At 34.4% G+C, this 18,528-nt stretch overlaps 1 protein-coding gene across 2 annotated transcripts in view; it reads right to left on the bottom strand.

Moving 5' to 3' along the window:
* The window catches only part of ADGRA1 (adhesion G protein-coupled receptor A1), a 263,876-nt gene that overhangs the window by 71,913 nt on the left and 173,435 nt on the right, over positions 1-18,528 (bottom strand). The gene's annotated exons all lie outside the window — the stretch shown is intronic.

Raw genomic sequence — 18,528 nt, 5'->3', positions numbered from 1 at the left:
TCCATAATCATATTTGACAAGTTTATAGGCTACAATTTATACTAATACTTATAATTCCAACTGTTATAAACCATATGCTTTCTTTTCAGAAAGTATTGTTCCCTGGGAACAATTCAATGAATAAAACAATTGGCTATTAAGCTAAACTTAAAAAAATGTTACATGTAAAGCCCTACTCTAGCTCTTTAAAATGCATATAAGCAAACATTTGTATAAAACAGCATATCAAGTATAACGCTGAAAGTTAAATAATAGGAAAAACTAGAAAGAAACTTCTAATTGTAAAATAATTTCTTAGAATAGCTGAATATATACTCAATTAATAAAAAAGGCAACAGAGAAAGATCCTGTATATATAAGGCATGTGCAATACACAATTTGCAGTATCTTGATACCTTGCTGAAAATGCATCATAAGCTTTAGTCAAATAATACAGCTGGATTTGCTCTGGCAGAGTCCAATTCAAAAAACACTTCAATTTTGTAGTTTGCTATACAGGACACAACCTTTTTCTTGGTTGTGAAGGAGAGTTAGCAATTTCAAACCGTGGACTTTAATTATCACTTGTACATACCTTGCAGAAACAAAACCATCTAACAAAGCAAACAGAATGTGTGCATGTTAATATCTGCCTATTGTTTTAAGGAAAGATAAAACATGTACCCTGCATGCAGGAAATATTAATAAATGCCACCTAAATAATATTAACAGTTCAAGAAAGAATGCAACAGATCATCATCCACTCAAATCTACACTGCTATGCTAATTTACAGCAGTTCAGGGTTCATTGCAGTCTCTTTTCTGCTTCTCAGTGAACATATAGGAGTTTGTAAGAATAGTGCATGATTTCAAATCTAGACTCTGTGTTTTCACTTGCTGTAATTTTCAGCAACAAGCAGGATCGCTTATCCTATACATTGAGGGTCTTTCCTGATTAATCAATGAAAAACTTACACTGGTATTGAAAGAGGCAGAAGCACTGAATGTAGGCCAAAGTTTGTGTAGGATAGAATAATTAATTGTTGAAAACCAAATTTCTTTACTTTGACAAAGCAGTGATAGAGAGCATGTCTACACAGACTATGACAGGCTAGAGAATAGATTTATTATATTTGTTTCAATCCAGAGTAACCTCCAGTGTGCACCCTTTTGTTCACATGGTAAATGGCCAATTGATTTTCTTGTCTCTATTCAACAGTAAATAACCTCAGACACATGGCAAGGTAAGGCAGACATCCAAAAAGTCTCAGTTTTGTGCAGCTATTTGTGTTCACCTCACAGTAACCAGGTGTCAGAGTTACACCATAAGTTGAAACAAATCAGGAGTGCAGGCTTCTTTTCAGTACTGCAATAGGGTAAAAAATGTCTCTAACATTAAATAAACTTGCCTTTGAAATTGTTTTTTCCACAGATCTAAAAAGGTTGTCATTTTCATGTAGTTACCTTCTGTCGTATTTGATACACACACTGGCTCTGCAAACCTCTCTACTATCAATTTATTGCAGATTGCACCAATATATGACCAGTGTTACAGAGGTTCGACCCCTTTCATAAGCTTCTAATCCTGCCATCCTTTAGTTCCCACACGTCAAACAACTGAAACTCATCAGGAAAACCCCACACTATGAATTTAAGTGGAAAGTTCAAACCTGCAGTTTTGAAGTCCTTTCTTAATACCTGTGATCCTGACAACAAATTACAGTTTACCAGCTCGTAACAATGGGTCAGTTAAAAGGGAAAACTGCTTCTACACTTACATGTTGTCTCACAATATTCTGGTTTTCTGTTCTTACATGAATAAACAATACTGAAGTTCAAAATAATGGGGTAGATGTCAGAGAAGAATTTTCCCCTCTCTTCTGTTAGAGTATTTCATGTGTTGCATGGAGAATTATATGAGAAGAGATAAAAGAGAGAGATCATCTCTATGGAAACAGTGTGGTCTACTTCATCGGTAATGGATAGTGCAGAAATGAGCTACCCAAATGTTACAAGGCAGCCCGGTAATGTAATTATTTGAACTAGTGCCTACATAACCAAAATGGAACTATAAAATGGTTCACACATATTGCCTGAGAGATTTTACCAGCCATAATCACCACAGCAGTGATTAAACCTTTAATTGTTCTTTGGCCTTACAGTGCATAAAGTCCTTGAAGTTCCTTTCACTATACTATGTGTATCAAGAATTAGAAGTAAACTGCTATAGCGTAATTTTTGACAGATTAATTTTACAAATTTAGTACAGTCTTAGTAACTGGCTGACTAAATTTCACCTTTAAATTATGAGAATTTGAAATTAAATTTCACTAAAAAAACCCCCCAAAACCCAAACCAAAACACACTATGTTGAAATGGCATTGTTTTATTCGGTACCTTGAATCTTAATCATGTTTATTCATGATTCAGTTTCTTAGTTTGGTACCATTATTTCTGATTTTGAATTGCCTTCAGCCCAGATATAACACAGCAAAAGACAGAGCAAACAGGCTTCTGCTTTTCCTTGTGCATCACCAGGCTTGTGTCCAATCAGTTACTGTCTAATCAGCTGAAATTACAAGAAAGCCATTTAAGACAGTAGTGTCTGTAGTGGCCTAATCTGTACTGTTGAAAAAAAAAAAGGTTTTGATTTAAATATAGAAACTCATACTTTAAAGGACATCATAACTGGTAATGGCTTACGTCAGGAAAAAAATTTTCACTGGTACAGATTCAAAGTGTTGCAAAAGATCACATTAACTGGTCATTATTTTTATAAGGAATAGATAACACATTTTAAGATTGGGATGAGTTAAAACAACAGAACTGGAAAAAGGACACCCAGCAGAAAGAAGCTGGACTAGGCAAATTCATAGAGAAAATGAGAGCTGGGAATAGACAAAGTATATTCAATTACATTCTTTTGCTGTATTAATTTTGGTCTTGTCCTCATATCTCTTCTATCTGTCTGCTGCACTCAGCGATGGGTTCTATAACTGATAAACTGCACACTGTTTTTATAGCTGCCAGCAAAGATGGTGATTATAGTGTGCACAGTTATCTTACATCTCAAATCCAAAATTTAGCATGACTAAATTTTAGTTTAAATGTTAATTACATTATTCACTTTCTATTTAGCTACATCAAACATTTTTACAGATCTGCAGCTTTGGGATAGTGGTACTTTGGTTACTGAACATTACAACTACTTCTCTTGTATTTGTGTGGTGCATTTAAGGTCTAACAAATTTATATAATGATAGATTTCACTAAAAGAATCTAAACAGAAGAAGAAATCCTGACTACAATTAAGTGCATTTTACCATGAATTTTACCATGACTTCACTAAGACTAGTATTTGATGCATTTTTCTCCTGTTTCTCAAGGTTTAAGGAACACTAGCATTTTTCAGCAGTTACAAATAAGTAGACTGTGCACTAGGGAAAATTACTGTCCTTGTACAATCAAAAATTTTCTTTTCAAATAACAGTTTTAAGTGTTTCCTTTATAGGAAGTTATGAGGAATTAAAAAGCATTTTATGAAATATACAGCATTCAAGATCAGGAAAACTGCAACAGTGTGAAAAATCATATTAAAATTTTCCATCAAACCTAGTAATTAGGCCCATGAAATAAATATGGCACTTCTTAAGAAAAATCATAATGCTGACACAAACCATCACTAACAGAAATATTTTCTATTACACATCTGATGAGTGCCTGATACCCAAGAGTTCTTAATTATACTGAAACATAGTTAGAACGGGTATTTGGAAAAGTTCAATTGCTTGTATTTCAATTGGAAATTTTTGGACAACCCCAAAACTCTAAGCTGCAGTTGTATACCTTGTTTATGAGAACTTCTACACTGAGACCCACACGGTTTTCTCGTGCTTAAAAATACAAAACTCTACTAAACCACATTCTATTTAAGGCCCGTATGAGACATAGTTTGACTTTGCATCACTTTGCCTATCACATTTACATTGTGCCAAATTAGTGGGGACAGACTGGATTCAAAGCTTTACAGATGCAGATTTAGACCTATATTTATACTATGATTTGAGTTTATCCAATAGGCTGTAATTAATAAGCAGTAAGTTGTGCTGGGAAATGGTACTTTCTAGGGCACTAAATTTACTTCATCTGGGTCAGAACGAATCAGCCATGTGTCTCATTAGGTCTTTCTGTATGTGATACTCTTTTCATAAGCTGCTTTTTCAGAAATTATAATATAAAAACTGGATGCCATCAAACATTTTTGCTTCTATTACTTTTGCTGTTATTTACATGCTGTTTTTTTATTTTTGTTATAGTTTCCATGTATGTTAAGTATTGGAACTAGTACTTGCATGTATAATCCATCTATGCTCACTCTGTCTTTTTCATGAAGCATCATAACTAAAGTACTCCTCAATTGTCTAAGAGATAACAGTTATAGCACCTACATTATACTTCAATTAGGCAAGGCAGATTGCTCTGGCATTCAACACTGTTAGCACTTTTGCAGGTGAAAGCAAGCTAAAGGCCTTAAAAGTTGTGCAGGATAAGTAGCAATCTCAAACTTTTCCAAGCTTAAGCAAAGATGGGAGCTTTCATACTTTTGAAAAAAATTCACGTCACATATGTATATCCTTAAAAGACTAATAATTCATCTAATTAAAATTATTCTAGCTTATTTTTGCCAAAAATGTGACTCTGACTTCAGTTAGCATTTGTTAAGCAAAGGCCAACTACTCCAACATCCACTGTATGCAAGTTATTGATCAGGAGGAATTCAAAATGAACTGGAGTTTGTAGATGATTAAATCAGCAGTACCCAAACCTGTCTTGAAGCATATAAAAGCTAATTATGTTCATTCCTGAGAAGCCAATTTGAAATGGACTTAAGTGCATAGACCTGATAATATTGGTGGTGTTTGCTGAATAAATATGTGTTACAAGCGCCTCAAAGCATCACTAGCATACTTCCATCAAGTAAGAGATTATTTTATTTGCTTATGTCATATTTAAACTATGGGTGTAATTGTTACTTCTCTGTTCGCACTTCAGATATCATTTTGAGGAATAAATACTTGAAGTTTATATAATAAATTTATAAGCAAATGTGTCATCACAAACATAATTACCAATATTCAGCCATCATTCATCAAAGGTTAGCCGTGAGAAACAAATTCAGTAAACAGAGATGTTTTGAAAAATAATTGTCAACTCTACACAGTACCAATAATTGAAATTTCTCATCTTGGCGTTTTAGCTACTAGTAACAGCCAGCTGCATCCAGAGGCATTAGTGTTAAAACCTTTTTATTTGATATGTGACTGGTAGATAAAAACATACTGATATATCTTTCTCTTCATGTAGCATGATTTTGTGAAAATGCACGGTATAGAAATTACTATGGCTTTCAACATACTTCAGTAGCATTTCACACACTATTTTAGTCAAGTGATGAGTTGTAATTTATGCAAACTGACTGTAGATACTTTTCATCTGCTATTTGGATCATTATGATATTCACGATAACATATTTTTATTATCTTTATAATTAAAGTATCTAGAGTAGAAGTAATGATACCAATAAATACAAATAATAAATAAAAGGAAAATAAGCCTTGGGGTGGGTTTTTTTTTCAGACTTCATGCATAAGATAAGAAGTATTCCATTAGTTTTTGTTTGGTCAAAGTGTTAATTTGTTGGGTATGATGGCAAATAACAGCTTTTATGATTGGGATCACATGGTATGGAACATATAAACATATCCAAACACTTTAAGAATAGGGCTATGATTGAAGAAAAGAAGCATGCTACCAATAAAAAAATACAAATCAAACATATAAAAAAATAAATAAAGGAAAATAAGCCTTGGGGTGGGTTTTTTATATCAGACTTAAACAATGCTTTGAACTAGCTTAGACTCATATATGATATAGTTTTGGAAAATACATGATCTGTGTGAAAGAAAATTACTTCAGTTTAATGTTGATTGCAACATACCTTTCTCAACAATGCAGTGAAACCCAATAACCCACTGAAACTCAGTAACAGGTGAAAAGACATAGCCACAAGCATAGATACATGAATACAGGAACTCCCTTCTGTTTCATAAAATCACAAACTATCTTTTTGCACATGAGTCCTCAAGATGGGAGGACAACAACACATTCTGGGAATATGCCAAGTCAGATATTCTAAGCTTATGTGCTTCATGGCAAAGAATATGGTTTTGGCAATTTGTTTGTATATTATGCTGAATTTTTGCATGGTTAGGTTGCTGCACCTAATTACTCCCACAGAAGCAACAAAAACATCTGTAGTAATTAATCTTATTGGAAGCAGCTGTATTCATATACTACAGATATCGTCATAATTGCAGAATTATGGTCTTTAAAAATGTTAATAGAGAACAGAAATGACAGGTGAGACTAAGTGATTTGCTTAGCCAGCAATGCTGACCTTTGTCTATTGACAAAGGGAAGTCACAGATCAAAGCATCAACTTCAAGCTCTCTTCACTAGCAGGAAACACAGCTAGTTAAAGTTTGGAAGTTTTAGTTACTGGATATTTTGGCATGCCAAAAATTCCCTGTCAGAAGAGTCATATTTTCTTCCTTCACTAAGGATCACCAAGACTAAACAGTGGCCCGAGCAGCTACAAATTGTACGAAGATAATAAAGATTAAGGCCAAAATGAAGAAAAAGCACTGATGAAATGGTCACTCATGTGAGGACAAATGTACAGTTCAAATATGGAGTCACAAGAAGTGATATATTTGTGAAGAGCCAGAAAGCCAATCTACAAATGGATCTTCATAATAGCAGTTTTAGTCCTACTCCTTATCTTTAGTGCTCTCATGGAGTAGCTGTTAAAGAAATACATAAAGCACTTCATGACAAAATCTCCCGAACAATTCTGAAAGCACAGACGAAGAAGACAGAAGACAAACTTCTGAATTTACACAGTTTTACATCATGTTACTCTCACAGCTACAAGGGAACAAAGTGTCCAACGTTTCCTGGGGGCAGGAAGAATTATTAATCTCCTAACAACACTTAAAAAACCCTCACTTCTATTGCTCAAAGGTAGAACTCACTATCATGAAACCAGAACACTGACAAAAGAAATTGAATTAATGTAGAAGACTAGAATAACTGTGGTAATTAGAAAACCCTTAACTTCTATACATAAATAATGAAAATAACACAAATTTGGTTCCAAGGACAAAATATAGTGCTTTCATGGGAACTAGTAGTGTATATATTTTAATATGAGAAGGCGAGTTTAAGCATTTGATTTCCAGAGGACCTTAAAGCAATTTAAGATCCATTTACAAGATATCTGGGTAAGTGTAATTTAAATGTGATTTTGAGATGCCAAATCTACAATGCTGTGCATAAGTAGTCATGCGTCTGGATTTCAGAATGGATTCACAATTTGTCTACACCATTTACTCATTAGAGCATTTTTGAGGCAAGCATTATAGGGAGACCCAGCCAAGCTCCTGGGCACTTGGCCAGGCAATGTGCCTACCTGCCTCACGATATTCCAACTGTCTTTTTGCTGACATTATGAGACTGATGCCACAGATAGTGATTCTGGCATTCGCAGTCAAAGCAAACAGAATAACATTTCTTTTACAAAACACAGGATAAGGAAATCTGCACTTAATAACAGAAATCTATTGACACTTTAAGCAGAAATATCCCCAAAATATGTCTTGATATTCAAGACACAAACCCACAGGTTTAGAAAAAGCAAAAACTAATCCTAAAGGTCAAGGAAGACCACAAGCTCTGTGTGGAATTCAGACTGTGCAGGATGTATACACTCTAACCCATGAATTTGTAGAGGAAATTCTAGAGGGACTACAAAATAATATTAATAATAGCATTCTGCTGAGTGAGGCGTATACTCTTTCAATTCACACTTCTTTTGACTGGAGAGAATTCAAAACTTGAAGTTCCATATTCAACTAGAGTTAAAGTAATTCACACCCCTATATATTGTTATCTAAAGATAACCACTAGCAACAGTATTCATGCAAAAATAAAAAAAAATCAGCCAATTTTATCTCAGGACAAACTTAATTTAATGCTGTTCATATACTCTGGAAATAGTAGCAAAAATATAGACAGAAAACATTTCCTCACCTGACAAAAAAGTGATCAAATAGTAATGCAACATTTCTGTTACAAAACTTCTATCTGCCTAATATAATGGTTTCCCTTGAAATCTTGCACTTGTTAGAGAGCATAATTTTATGTAATTATTTGAATTACTGCAGTTGTTCTTACAGCAAAGATAAGAAAGTCTGAATTACATATTCTGAAGTTAAATTATTTACATATTTACATTAGCAAGCATTACCATGTAAATTGCTTTACAGAAATATTTAACTGTCATGAATTCATGCATTTGTTCAGGTTCTTAAGGAATTTGCATAATCAAATGCAACAAGAACTGACCATTGTAGTGAACTCCAGTAAAACAAAAATATAGTGTTAATAAAAGAACACTTTTAAACCCCATATTCTATTCAAACATTTGAAAGTGCTTCATTAACATTTTACACAAACATACAAGACTGTAATTATCCCTTAACTCAGGTTGTAGAACTGAATCTCAAAGAATTCAAGTGATTTAAGCATCATCATGCAGACAGTGGTGTACAGGTAAAAATACAACCCAGCTCACCTGTGTCCTAGTCTGAAGCCTTATGAAAAGATCACGTTTGTATTTGTCTTATGCCTTGTCTTAAACTAAACAGTTGAGGTACCCAAAACTACCTGGCCATGAAGCTCTCTATAGGTATCATTAGTACTGCTCTACTATTGCTCCCTATCTTTACCATATCCGGTCCCTTATTCACCTTTGTGGCCCTTTGCTGGCTCGGCATGTCCATGTTGTTCTCGTACTGGAGAGCTAGACCTGGGAACACCACTCCAGCTGTGGTCTCACCAGTGCTGAGAAGCTCACAGGAGGCAGACAGACTGCAGTATCAAGCTGGGACATTCATGATTCCTCATACTGTCTAATGGTCCTAGTCATGCCAGAGTGTTGAGCACACTAAGAATTCTTCTACAAGCCTCCTTAGGGAGATGGCTGACTAGACAATGGAAAATTTAAAAGACAAGACAAATGCAACTGTTACAAAATAGCACTACTATTCAAGCACTAAACTTCACACAGAAGTTTAGTTTTTTCACAGAAAAGCGCTGGAATGGGCCTAAAGGCTGTTTCTATGTGAAAGGTTGTAGACAAAACAGTAAACTCCTACTCTCTTGGTTAAGTTGTTGTAGCAGAATCACAGGATTTAGTGGTATGTCCATCACTGATGCTTTAAATGAATGTAGGTGAAAGACCACCTTCAGTCCCCATACTCTGGAAGCTTGGAATGAATCTGCCATAACTATCAAATATGCACTGAGATCTGAAGAGAAACAGATGATTATGAATATACTGTATATAGGCTTTCACTCAGTTCCAGAAGTTTGAGAACATATCTCCTCATATCTCTTTGCTGTTCACTAACGTCTGCCCACTATTCAGTGTTATTTAATTAAGTGCTGCTTAAACAAGAATGTTAAAATGTTATAAAATGACAGCTGTACAATTTTAAAATGGCATAATATATGAGATGAAATATTTAGATAGTTATTAGATATTTTTAATGCACAGATATTTGGTGAATTCTGACATACATTATTTATATCATGTGACATTTTTCCCCAAAAGGCTTTAAAATGTCCAAACGAAGGCAAAACTTACCTGAAACCCTGGTGTGGAAGCCTATCTTTTGATCAAACAATTACCTTCTTAAATATAAAAACATAAGTATGAAGACTCCTACTGAAATCCCTTGCTGGTATGGATTTGTAATGAAAATGTAGGATGGCCTCTAATGCAAACAAAACAATATAAAATTTCCCAGGATTGAATATAATTTTTAATAAATCCCTGTAGATAAAAACCTAAGGAAGTGAAGAATGGTAGCACTAAGGATATTCAAGTACCCCATAAAACTGAAGTGTGTGCTTTATATTTACTATCCAAATAAAGTACAGTAACCTGAAAATCTAGACAGTTTCTCATCTGATGATATGCACTAGATATTTATGACATGATGCAGCATATATATTATTATTCTTGAATAATACATTTAGCGCTGTGAGATTTTCACAGACTAACAATATGAAGTACCATACATGTTATCATGTAACAAGCCCCCAAACTCTCATTCTTAGAGAGACCTGTAATTCTTAGGAAGCACTTAAAAAAAAAAGTAATGAAGGCAATAAAAAGTCAGTCTCTTCACCACAGTAAAACCTTACATATCGGTTTCAGAGAGATTAAATAAAACCATATATAAACTACAAGAAAGTCCCTTTATGACCTTATAAAACAGATGTTTACACTCCAAAGAATATTTTTGGAAAAGAAACAACCACTGATATACCCCAAAAAAAAATTTTGGATGGCTACAACAAAGGTATATGTACATGACCACATACAAGTTTTGAGTCAATTTTCTGTTGAGAAATTTCATTTTCAAGTACATATTTAGAAGCAAACTCTAGATATCCTTGCAAAGCAAGTAAATTAGCTCTACGTACTGCATAGTAAAAGGAGAGAGCAAATTCCTCCCCGAGGGCTCCCAGCACCAGAGCAGCTATTCTGCAGTCATTACTGCAGTCCATAGGCAGAAGCAGCCACAGCTGTTATACATTACCCTAAACAGGCACCTTGCTCAGTAGATTCATGTCATCACAGACTTAATGGTCATCTTCCCTCACCTTTAACTCATTAACTCCTTCTCCTAACTGTTACAGGACAGGGGGAGGGAACACTTAGAAGAGAAATTTCTTGTGAACAAGAAATACAGAATTCCTAGTATGCTAATCAATGGCATTTTCCAATGTGCTCAATAAATGGAATAATTAGCTAATACTTACTGCTAATCTGCACATGCATTTCATACCCAATCCTATTTAAAATTTCTGTCAACAAAGCAATTTTCTTTCAAATTTCAATTCTATTTTTCAATTATTCATTATAATAGTTTCCGATAATTTCATATCCTATATTCAGACCTGTTAGACTTTTTCTAGCTGATCTTATAATTTCTAAGCAGTATCTTGGTATGTTTCCAGTTGCCACCCTTTTTTCAGTATTGGACATGCCCTTAGAAGAATAATGTTCTTTTCTCATTCAGGCTTCTCTTCTTTTTCTTCCTCCTGTCATCATTGCTGCACTTAATATATTGATCATGACATACTTCCAGTCATATAGCACAGTCCACTGAAGTCCCTACATTTAGTTTATGAGCTCAGATTTTATTATTTTAAATAGAATATAATATCATTCTACCATTATGTATATTACTGTGATACAGCATCTCCTCAAGCTATAAAACACTACTTAAGAAAGGAGATACAAGTACAAAATGGAGGCAGAGATGCATCATACAGCTGCAATGAATATATTTCTCTGCTTTTCAAGAATAGGTGAGATTAAGACCTAATAGACATCTTTACTCTTGGATAAAAATAAAAGGAAAGGCTGGACCAGTCTCATGATAGGGTTCAGTGATATGTCAAATATAGTCAGAAGCTGAATGACTCTTTTCAGAGCAATTAACAGAAGCAATCAAAGGACAGGAAGTGGGGATGATGGCAAACTAACTACCCTAATGCTGTTATGTAAGTAATGGAAGATATGAATTGTCTACCAAGTTCTTGGTATTTTCTGGAAATAGCCTCAGACAAGTAGGTAAGTACTTGTCAGGACTGTTGTTTCAATAGCTAGTTATATAGAGAATTTGGTCAAGAGTATAAGGGAGTCAAGAGTCTGAGTGAAAGTCGCCTTAAGACAATCAGAGTTCTCAAATACTATGAAAGGAAGGAATTGCCACAGCACATTAGGAACAATGACATTCCAAACCCAGACTTTAACAAACTGAGGAAATAAAAGATAGGATCTCTTGGGCAAACATTCAAAGTTTTGTTTTGTTCCTTAAAAAAAACCCCAAACAAACCAAAACCCAGTTCTGGAAGCAGAAAAACAACTTATTCTAAACAGGAAGATAAAAAGGAAGTACACAAAGAGACTTAAGAGTCTAAATTGAGATCTCCTGAATGACTGACATTTAAAAAAGAATATTACCAAGCGTGTAAACAATATCACCTATAAAGCAATAGCATCCAATTCTTAGGGTGGGTAATGTGGCTGAGGAATGACTGGTAAGGTGCATTAAGCCAAGTAAGAAAATATTAAAAACTGCAAGCAGACAAAGCACGAAAGGATCCTTCATTAAGACAAAAAGGTGAAATCACTTAAACAGAGAAGTCTGAAACAGTTCGGGCATTTTTTCTTTTGTCTTTATAAAGCAACTAATTGTGACTAAGAACTTTGAATAATTTTAATAAAATTGAGATCAGAGCAGACAAGAAAAAAGGCAAAAGGAAAGAGTAAAACCATATTTATATTTCCCTTTCAGCAGGACTTAGCAATCTAAGACAGCTGTCATCAATTGAAATAAGATTTTAGCTGTTGGACCTGAAAACATGTGGAAGAGGGGGAGGTCTCACAATTAAGGCAGCAAAACCAGTATTTAGAATTTTCTCCCTCCTTTTTATATCTCTCTGAACCGGGATATCTGAAAATTTACTAAAACAAATTATTTAAAAATCAATTTCCAAGCACCTGGGGATAAGATGATAATAAACAGGCAACACAGATTTGTCAAGAACAAATCATATTAAACAAACCTAATTTAATTCTTTTTGGGTCAGAGTAATTCGACTAGTGGATAAGAATGAGGAAATATTTGCAATGTACCTTAACCTAAGCACATAAAGGAAATAGAGTTTTGGTGAAAGTGCTAAAGATGAGCTCACATGGGCTCAAAATAAGAAATGTACAAAAAAGGTTTTGACACATGATTACAGCAGAGAGCATTTCTGCTTGGATTCCAGAAGGCCTCTTTGGGTCAGTCATCACTATACATTGTTATGAATTATTAAGATATTGCATAAAAGACATCAATTTTCTAAATAATTTAAGAATAGATTATTCTAAAAATATGTAAAATTATCTTGATACATTCTGGAACAGCAAGCAAGAAATTTCATGAAAGGAAATACACAGCATTAGATTTTTTAAAAGAAAATATCCATAAACACAAAGGTGAGATACCTGGTTAACTCAAGAGAAACAGAAAACTGTAAGTCATCTAACTTTGTCAAAAAATGCACATACTGTTCTGAAATAGGTGATATCAAGTAAATGAAATGCTGTATGAAGATGTAAAATGTTGTTATTTCATTTTGTTTGTAGTTTTCGAGGCCTCGGCTAGAGTTCATTGTGGGCATCCCACTTCAAGAAGACAAATGATCAGAAAAAATGCCACTTGATGTGATTTGATTTCTTAAATCTCAAAAAACAGAAGGCTGAAAAGTAATACGATAATAAAGTTTCATATTGCATGTGATCAATCACTTTCATGATACGAAGGGAAAGCTGACTTATTTGCAACAAAAAGGTACAGTTCTGATATAAGGAAAACCTTTTCAACTATCAGAAGAAATAAGTTAATCCTTAGTTATGGGAGGCTGTGATTATCAACAGCTCTTATGAAAACAAATAAATTTTTCAGAATAGTCTACATATACCTGAAGTTGCTAAAAAGAGGGAATTCTGTAGAAGCGATAGCTCTGAAGTCACATACTGCTTTCTTTTTCTTTCTCTGTAGTTGTTTGATGTTGTCCAATTTTTTTAAGATTCTGCTTCAGCAAAAAACTGAAATACCTTTTCTAGAAGAGCTTTCCACTTTCAAAGCCAAGTGTCATGTCTGACAGACAGCTCGACAGTCACAGAGGGAGAAGGAACTAGCTTTTGGAAACTGAGGGCTTCTTAAAACAAGAATGTAATAGTGCTAATGCCATAAGGACTCCAAGCTAGGAGCATCATACTCTCCTCTCATTGAGGATTTTTTTTTTTAATTCAAGGAAGCAGCACTTTTTAACATGTGACACTTTTAAAAAGCATCTTTGTTGATTCTTGAAAATATCTTTATAGTATTAGCTGTGCACTGGCTACATTTTTAGTTCTTAACCTGTACAAAGTGTTGCTCATCTGTTTGATTAGAAAGGTGGATTTGATTACATTTCAGACAGGAGTCATGAGTTCTCTGAAGGCATCTCCTTGCCTTACTGGTTTGGGATTACAGAACAAATGTCTTTTCATCTGAAAACCCCCATATTTTTTCTCTGGGTCCTTGTGACATGATATTTAGTTTTGGTGCTAATTTTATTCAACTTTTATTTATGGATTTAAATGAAAACTGTGCTTGTATATCTATATTTAATAATTTGTACAGAGGAGCAGCACGAAAATCTCCTGAAGGTACAGATCTCTGTGAAAAATGACCCAGACCCTGTTAAAACATAGTGCCTCTGTGTCACTTAACAAACAAGTCTGTGTGATTAAGAACACTTCCATTGGACAGATTAAAATTCACATATTACCAAAAAAGGCAAGAGAATACAGAAATAAGTTTCTTAACTTGAGATAACAAGTAAGCAAATGATAATTTGAGAAGACACTCTGGCAACATCAACAGAATTTGGCAGTTGGGGTACACTTTAGCAAATCTTCAACTCAAACGATGTTCCCATCATACCATATGTATCTCATAGCTGGAAATTCACCAGCAGTGCCAACAGATGTCAAAAAGCTTTCAAAGCAACAGAGTTAGAAAAGATTATATGTATTAACTTTAGTCTATATATAAACATGCCAAAATTTCTCAGAGTTCATCAGCCTTCTCTCCTCTCCCTGCACTTGCCCTAAAGACCATGCAAATATTCTGAGGCTTACATGCAGAACATTTTCCCTTGCAGGGCAGAAAAATGAAGATGCAATATACTAAATGAAAGTCTCTCCAAATGAGAGTTCTTGGAACAGATAAGAAGAAGTGGATTTAGCAACACAAGAAAAAACCAATAAGCAGTATTTCATTCTGTGGGAAAGACTGAATGGAACGAAGATGTTGCATAAATACTAATATTATGTTAGGAGAATCTGAACTTTTCAACCTTTCCAACAAAACTTTCTGAAGAAGGGTGCATTCAGGCAGAGAAAAAAAAGCAGATTGCTCTCTTTTTGTATAACATCCAGAAACATTTCTCTTTGTTCTGTATAAATGTTCCCTCCTTCCCATGCCATGCAGATAGAAGACATTCTGACTCGTTCAGTGGCCTCAGATGGAAGGGAATGATTTCACATTAAGTGAGAGAAGATAGAAACAGTTCACATCCCCAATTTGCTCATTAAAATGTAGCTTGTTGGTTCACGCTATGAGAAAACATGGGAAGTTTGCCTGAAATACTACTAAGTATTTCTAAATACAGTATTTCTATTTACTGCATAAGGCTTTAAGGTAATCTGTATTTATGCCACAGCAATATTGAAGCCTGTTTTACATTCGTTCATAAAAGAAGAAATTTTAAATAAATTATATGAAAATAAAATATAACATTAAGACTTCAGAATAATTTAAAGTCATTAATTCTTGGCATTTCTCTTTAAAATGAAATAGATGGAAATTAAAATTTACCTGTCATAGCAAAAGAAAACAAAGGAAATACCTGTCTGCACAGAAAATCAACACAGACGTCAATACTTTTATTTTTCCCTTTGACTGAGAAATGATTCTGCTATCTTCTCAAGCAAATGAGATAAACACCAACATTATCAGGGGAATTTTTATTTACAACAAATGGATGTCTTTTGTTAGCAGTCTTCTCTATATGGGACACTTGAGGTTTAGGATTTGTTATTATTACAGGGTGGAAGACAACACTGTGAATAATTACAGTCTTTCAGTATCAAAATCCACATTTTACTCAAATAGCTTAAGTACTTTTCATTAAATAATTAATGATATAGAATGAAGCAATTGTGGGTTTTTTTTCCTTTTAAATACAATTTAGAAGATTCAGAAGATGACCATCAGAGAAGATTAAGGATCTACTGCTACATGAAGCATAATTTCTAGTAACAATCTCTGGGTAAGAAATTTATATATTGTTTACTGGGACACTTACTCTTCCTGGATACAAAAGACCACTGTCAGGGGATTCTAACTCCATATACACAACTTATGGCCTATTAGAGTGAAATGTAGTATTTTGTAGTTGCTTGTAAAACGAATTTGTCAAAGGGTACAAAGAAGAACTTAGCCCATTTTTATAGAAAAGCAATTGTGTTTTACAAAATGTTGAAGCAACCATCTATTTGATACAAAACATGTCAGTTTTATAAAAGGCAAGCTAGAGAACTAAAAGCGCTTTTATAAAAGCACCTTTTAAAAAGCTTATAAAAGATGATATGGTAATGAGGAAAAACCAACAAACAGGTGTGTCAGTGCTGCTAGTCCAAGCGAAATAAAATATGAAGAGAGTTAATTTTGCCTCTTCCCTCTGAGCCTTCTTCACAGGCAAAAAGCCAATAACCTAAGTTTCATCACCTGGCTAACTGATGAATTATGTCAACACTATTTAGTCAACAGATTTCAGCATATGGACTGTAGATCCCTGAGAATCTGTGGACTAATTTTAAGAAATGTATTAAAAAAGTACTAAGAAAAACTAATTCACAGATACTGTACAACTACCAATGCAAGTAAAATTTCTAAGTTGGTCTACATCAACAGTGAAACTGTACTAATATGCCAGGAACCAGAATGGCTGAAAAATCACTGTTACTTGAACCTGAAGGATCATTCAGGATTGTATACTTGCTTCTACATAGCATTAATTTCTGAAAATAACTACTAGTAATATAAATAAGTTAGCCTATGTTTTCCATTTCCTGATCTACTGAAGGAGAGCTGTAGTGTGCTTCTTAAAGTATCTCTAACATGTTACCCAAATAAAATCACAGTCATATTGTCCAAAAGAGTAAGACCTCAGCTGCCAACAAATCATAACAAAGTATCAGCGGAGTAAGCAATAATTCTGACTTGAAACAGATTCCTTAAACCATGAAGCTATTCAGGAAGATATTCAGCAACAGTCAAGACTAAGCATAAATTTTTATACTTTTGCTGAGATCATAGTTACAGATACAGATACTTAAGTGTGTATATATCTGTTTTATATGTATTATATATGTGTGTATATATATATATACACACACACACATTTTAAAAGGCCTTCAGTCAAAATTCTCAGGGAGAGTTACGCAAAAGCAAAATAATTTCTTCAGAACTCAGAAAACACTGTATCACTGAATCTTTACTTTACATGGTATTAGAGAGTAAGCATAGTGACTTCAGAGCCAGTGCAGCAATATTATAGAATTTGAAAGATTATTTTTAGCTGTTCATGTTAAGCAGTCATGTCTAGGAGCCTACAAGAATTACACAATTATTTATAACTTAATAATTAATCTTTTACTGATATGAAGTATTAAATTCATTTCTCGCACAGGATCACTATAAGCTTTCTTTAATTCCTAAAATAAGGAAAGCCAAGTACCTATGAGAGGCAGCTCCTTTGACATAGTTCTGTCATTTACAGGCAGCGCAGTGCATATCAGGCCTTTCAGTCGAGTGCATCAGATTACAAAAGATGCTGAATATCAGATCTTAAGTACACTATTTTGGCAGAATATGGATTATGCAATACTGAAAGTGCTGTAATTTTCATTAGTAACAGTAAGACTTTCAGAAATCTCCTAATTTTCTATTCAGAGAAAGATTCTCAGCTGTCATATACTAAAACTCATTTATCATCTGACTTTCATAGAAGTCCAGTCTTCTACTGTATTTTCTAGTTGAGTTGTTAGTAGTAAAAAAAAGTACAATGGTATTCCTGACAGTCACAGATCAAATTCATGCTTCACCTGAGGTTTAAAAATTTTGCTTATTGTAAGTTGCAATTCTGCCTTTTTCCCTAAGAAGAAAGCCCCTAATTAACAACTCATTATAAGCTATTTCTGTAGCCAAGACTGCGCAAGAAAACCCAGAGCTGCAAACTGGTGGAGGCTGGAGGAATGTTCTGGGACACTTCCTCTCCAGGCTAGCCCTGTTCAGACTCCCCTTCCAAGTCATTGCTTTTAGCCACTGCCAAAGACTGCATAACAAATTGATCAGTCTTTAGTCTGTATGTACTTAATTCTCTACTGATGTGTCCTAGGTTCAGCATCACTTCATAAAGGATGATATTTATGCAGTCTAAACACTGTATCTTTACAGAGGCCTTGGAAATTCTTGGGCTATAACCTACATGAAGAAATGAGAACAGGACACTTAGAAGACTTATCTCCCCCCACAGCACAGGCACAGGTTGTGGTTCTCAAGACATTCGGGGCAACAGGAGGAGGATATTCTGTTGTGAAGGAGTTCTTCTGTTTTCACTGTCTGCACTGTCCAGTGAAGAAAAAAATGTCCAGACCATGGCTGGGACACTCAGGCATGTTAGTTGACAGACATCCTTACAGTTCTCTGGACTGCATTTGTGGAATGATGTAGATATAAACATGGT

This window comes from Lepidothrix coronata, unplaced genomic scaffold, assembly GCF_001604755.1.
Source record: "Lepidothrix coronata isolate B3197 unplaced genomic scaffold, Lepidothrix_coronata-1.0 Scaffold8, whole genome shotgun sequence".
NCBI classification, from domain to species: Eukaryota; Metazoa; Chordata; class Aves; order Passeriformes; family Pipridae; genus Lepidothrix; species Lepidothrix coronata.
The sequence above is the reverse complement of the archived record's forward strand: the minus strand, read 5'-3'. Positions and strand labels throughout refer to the sequence as shown.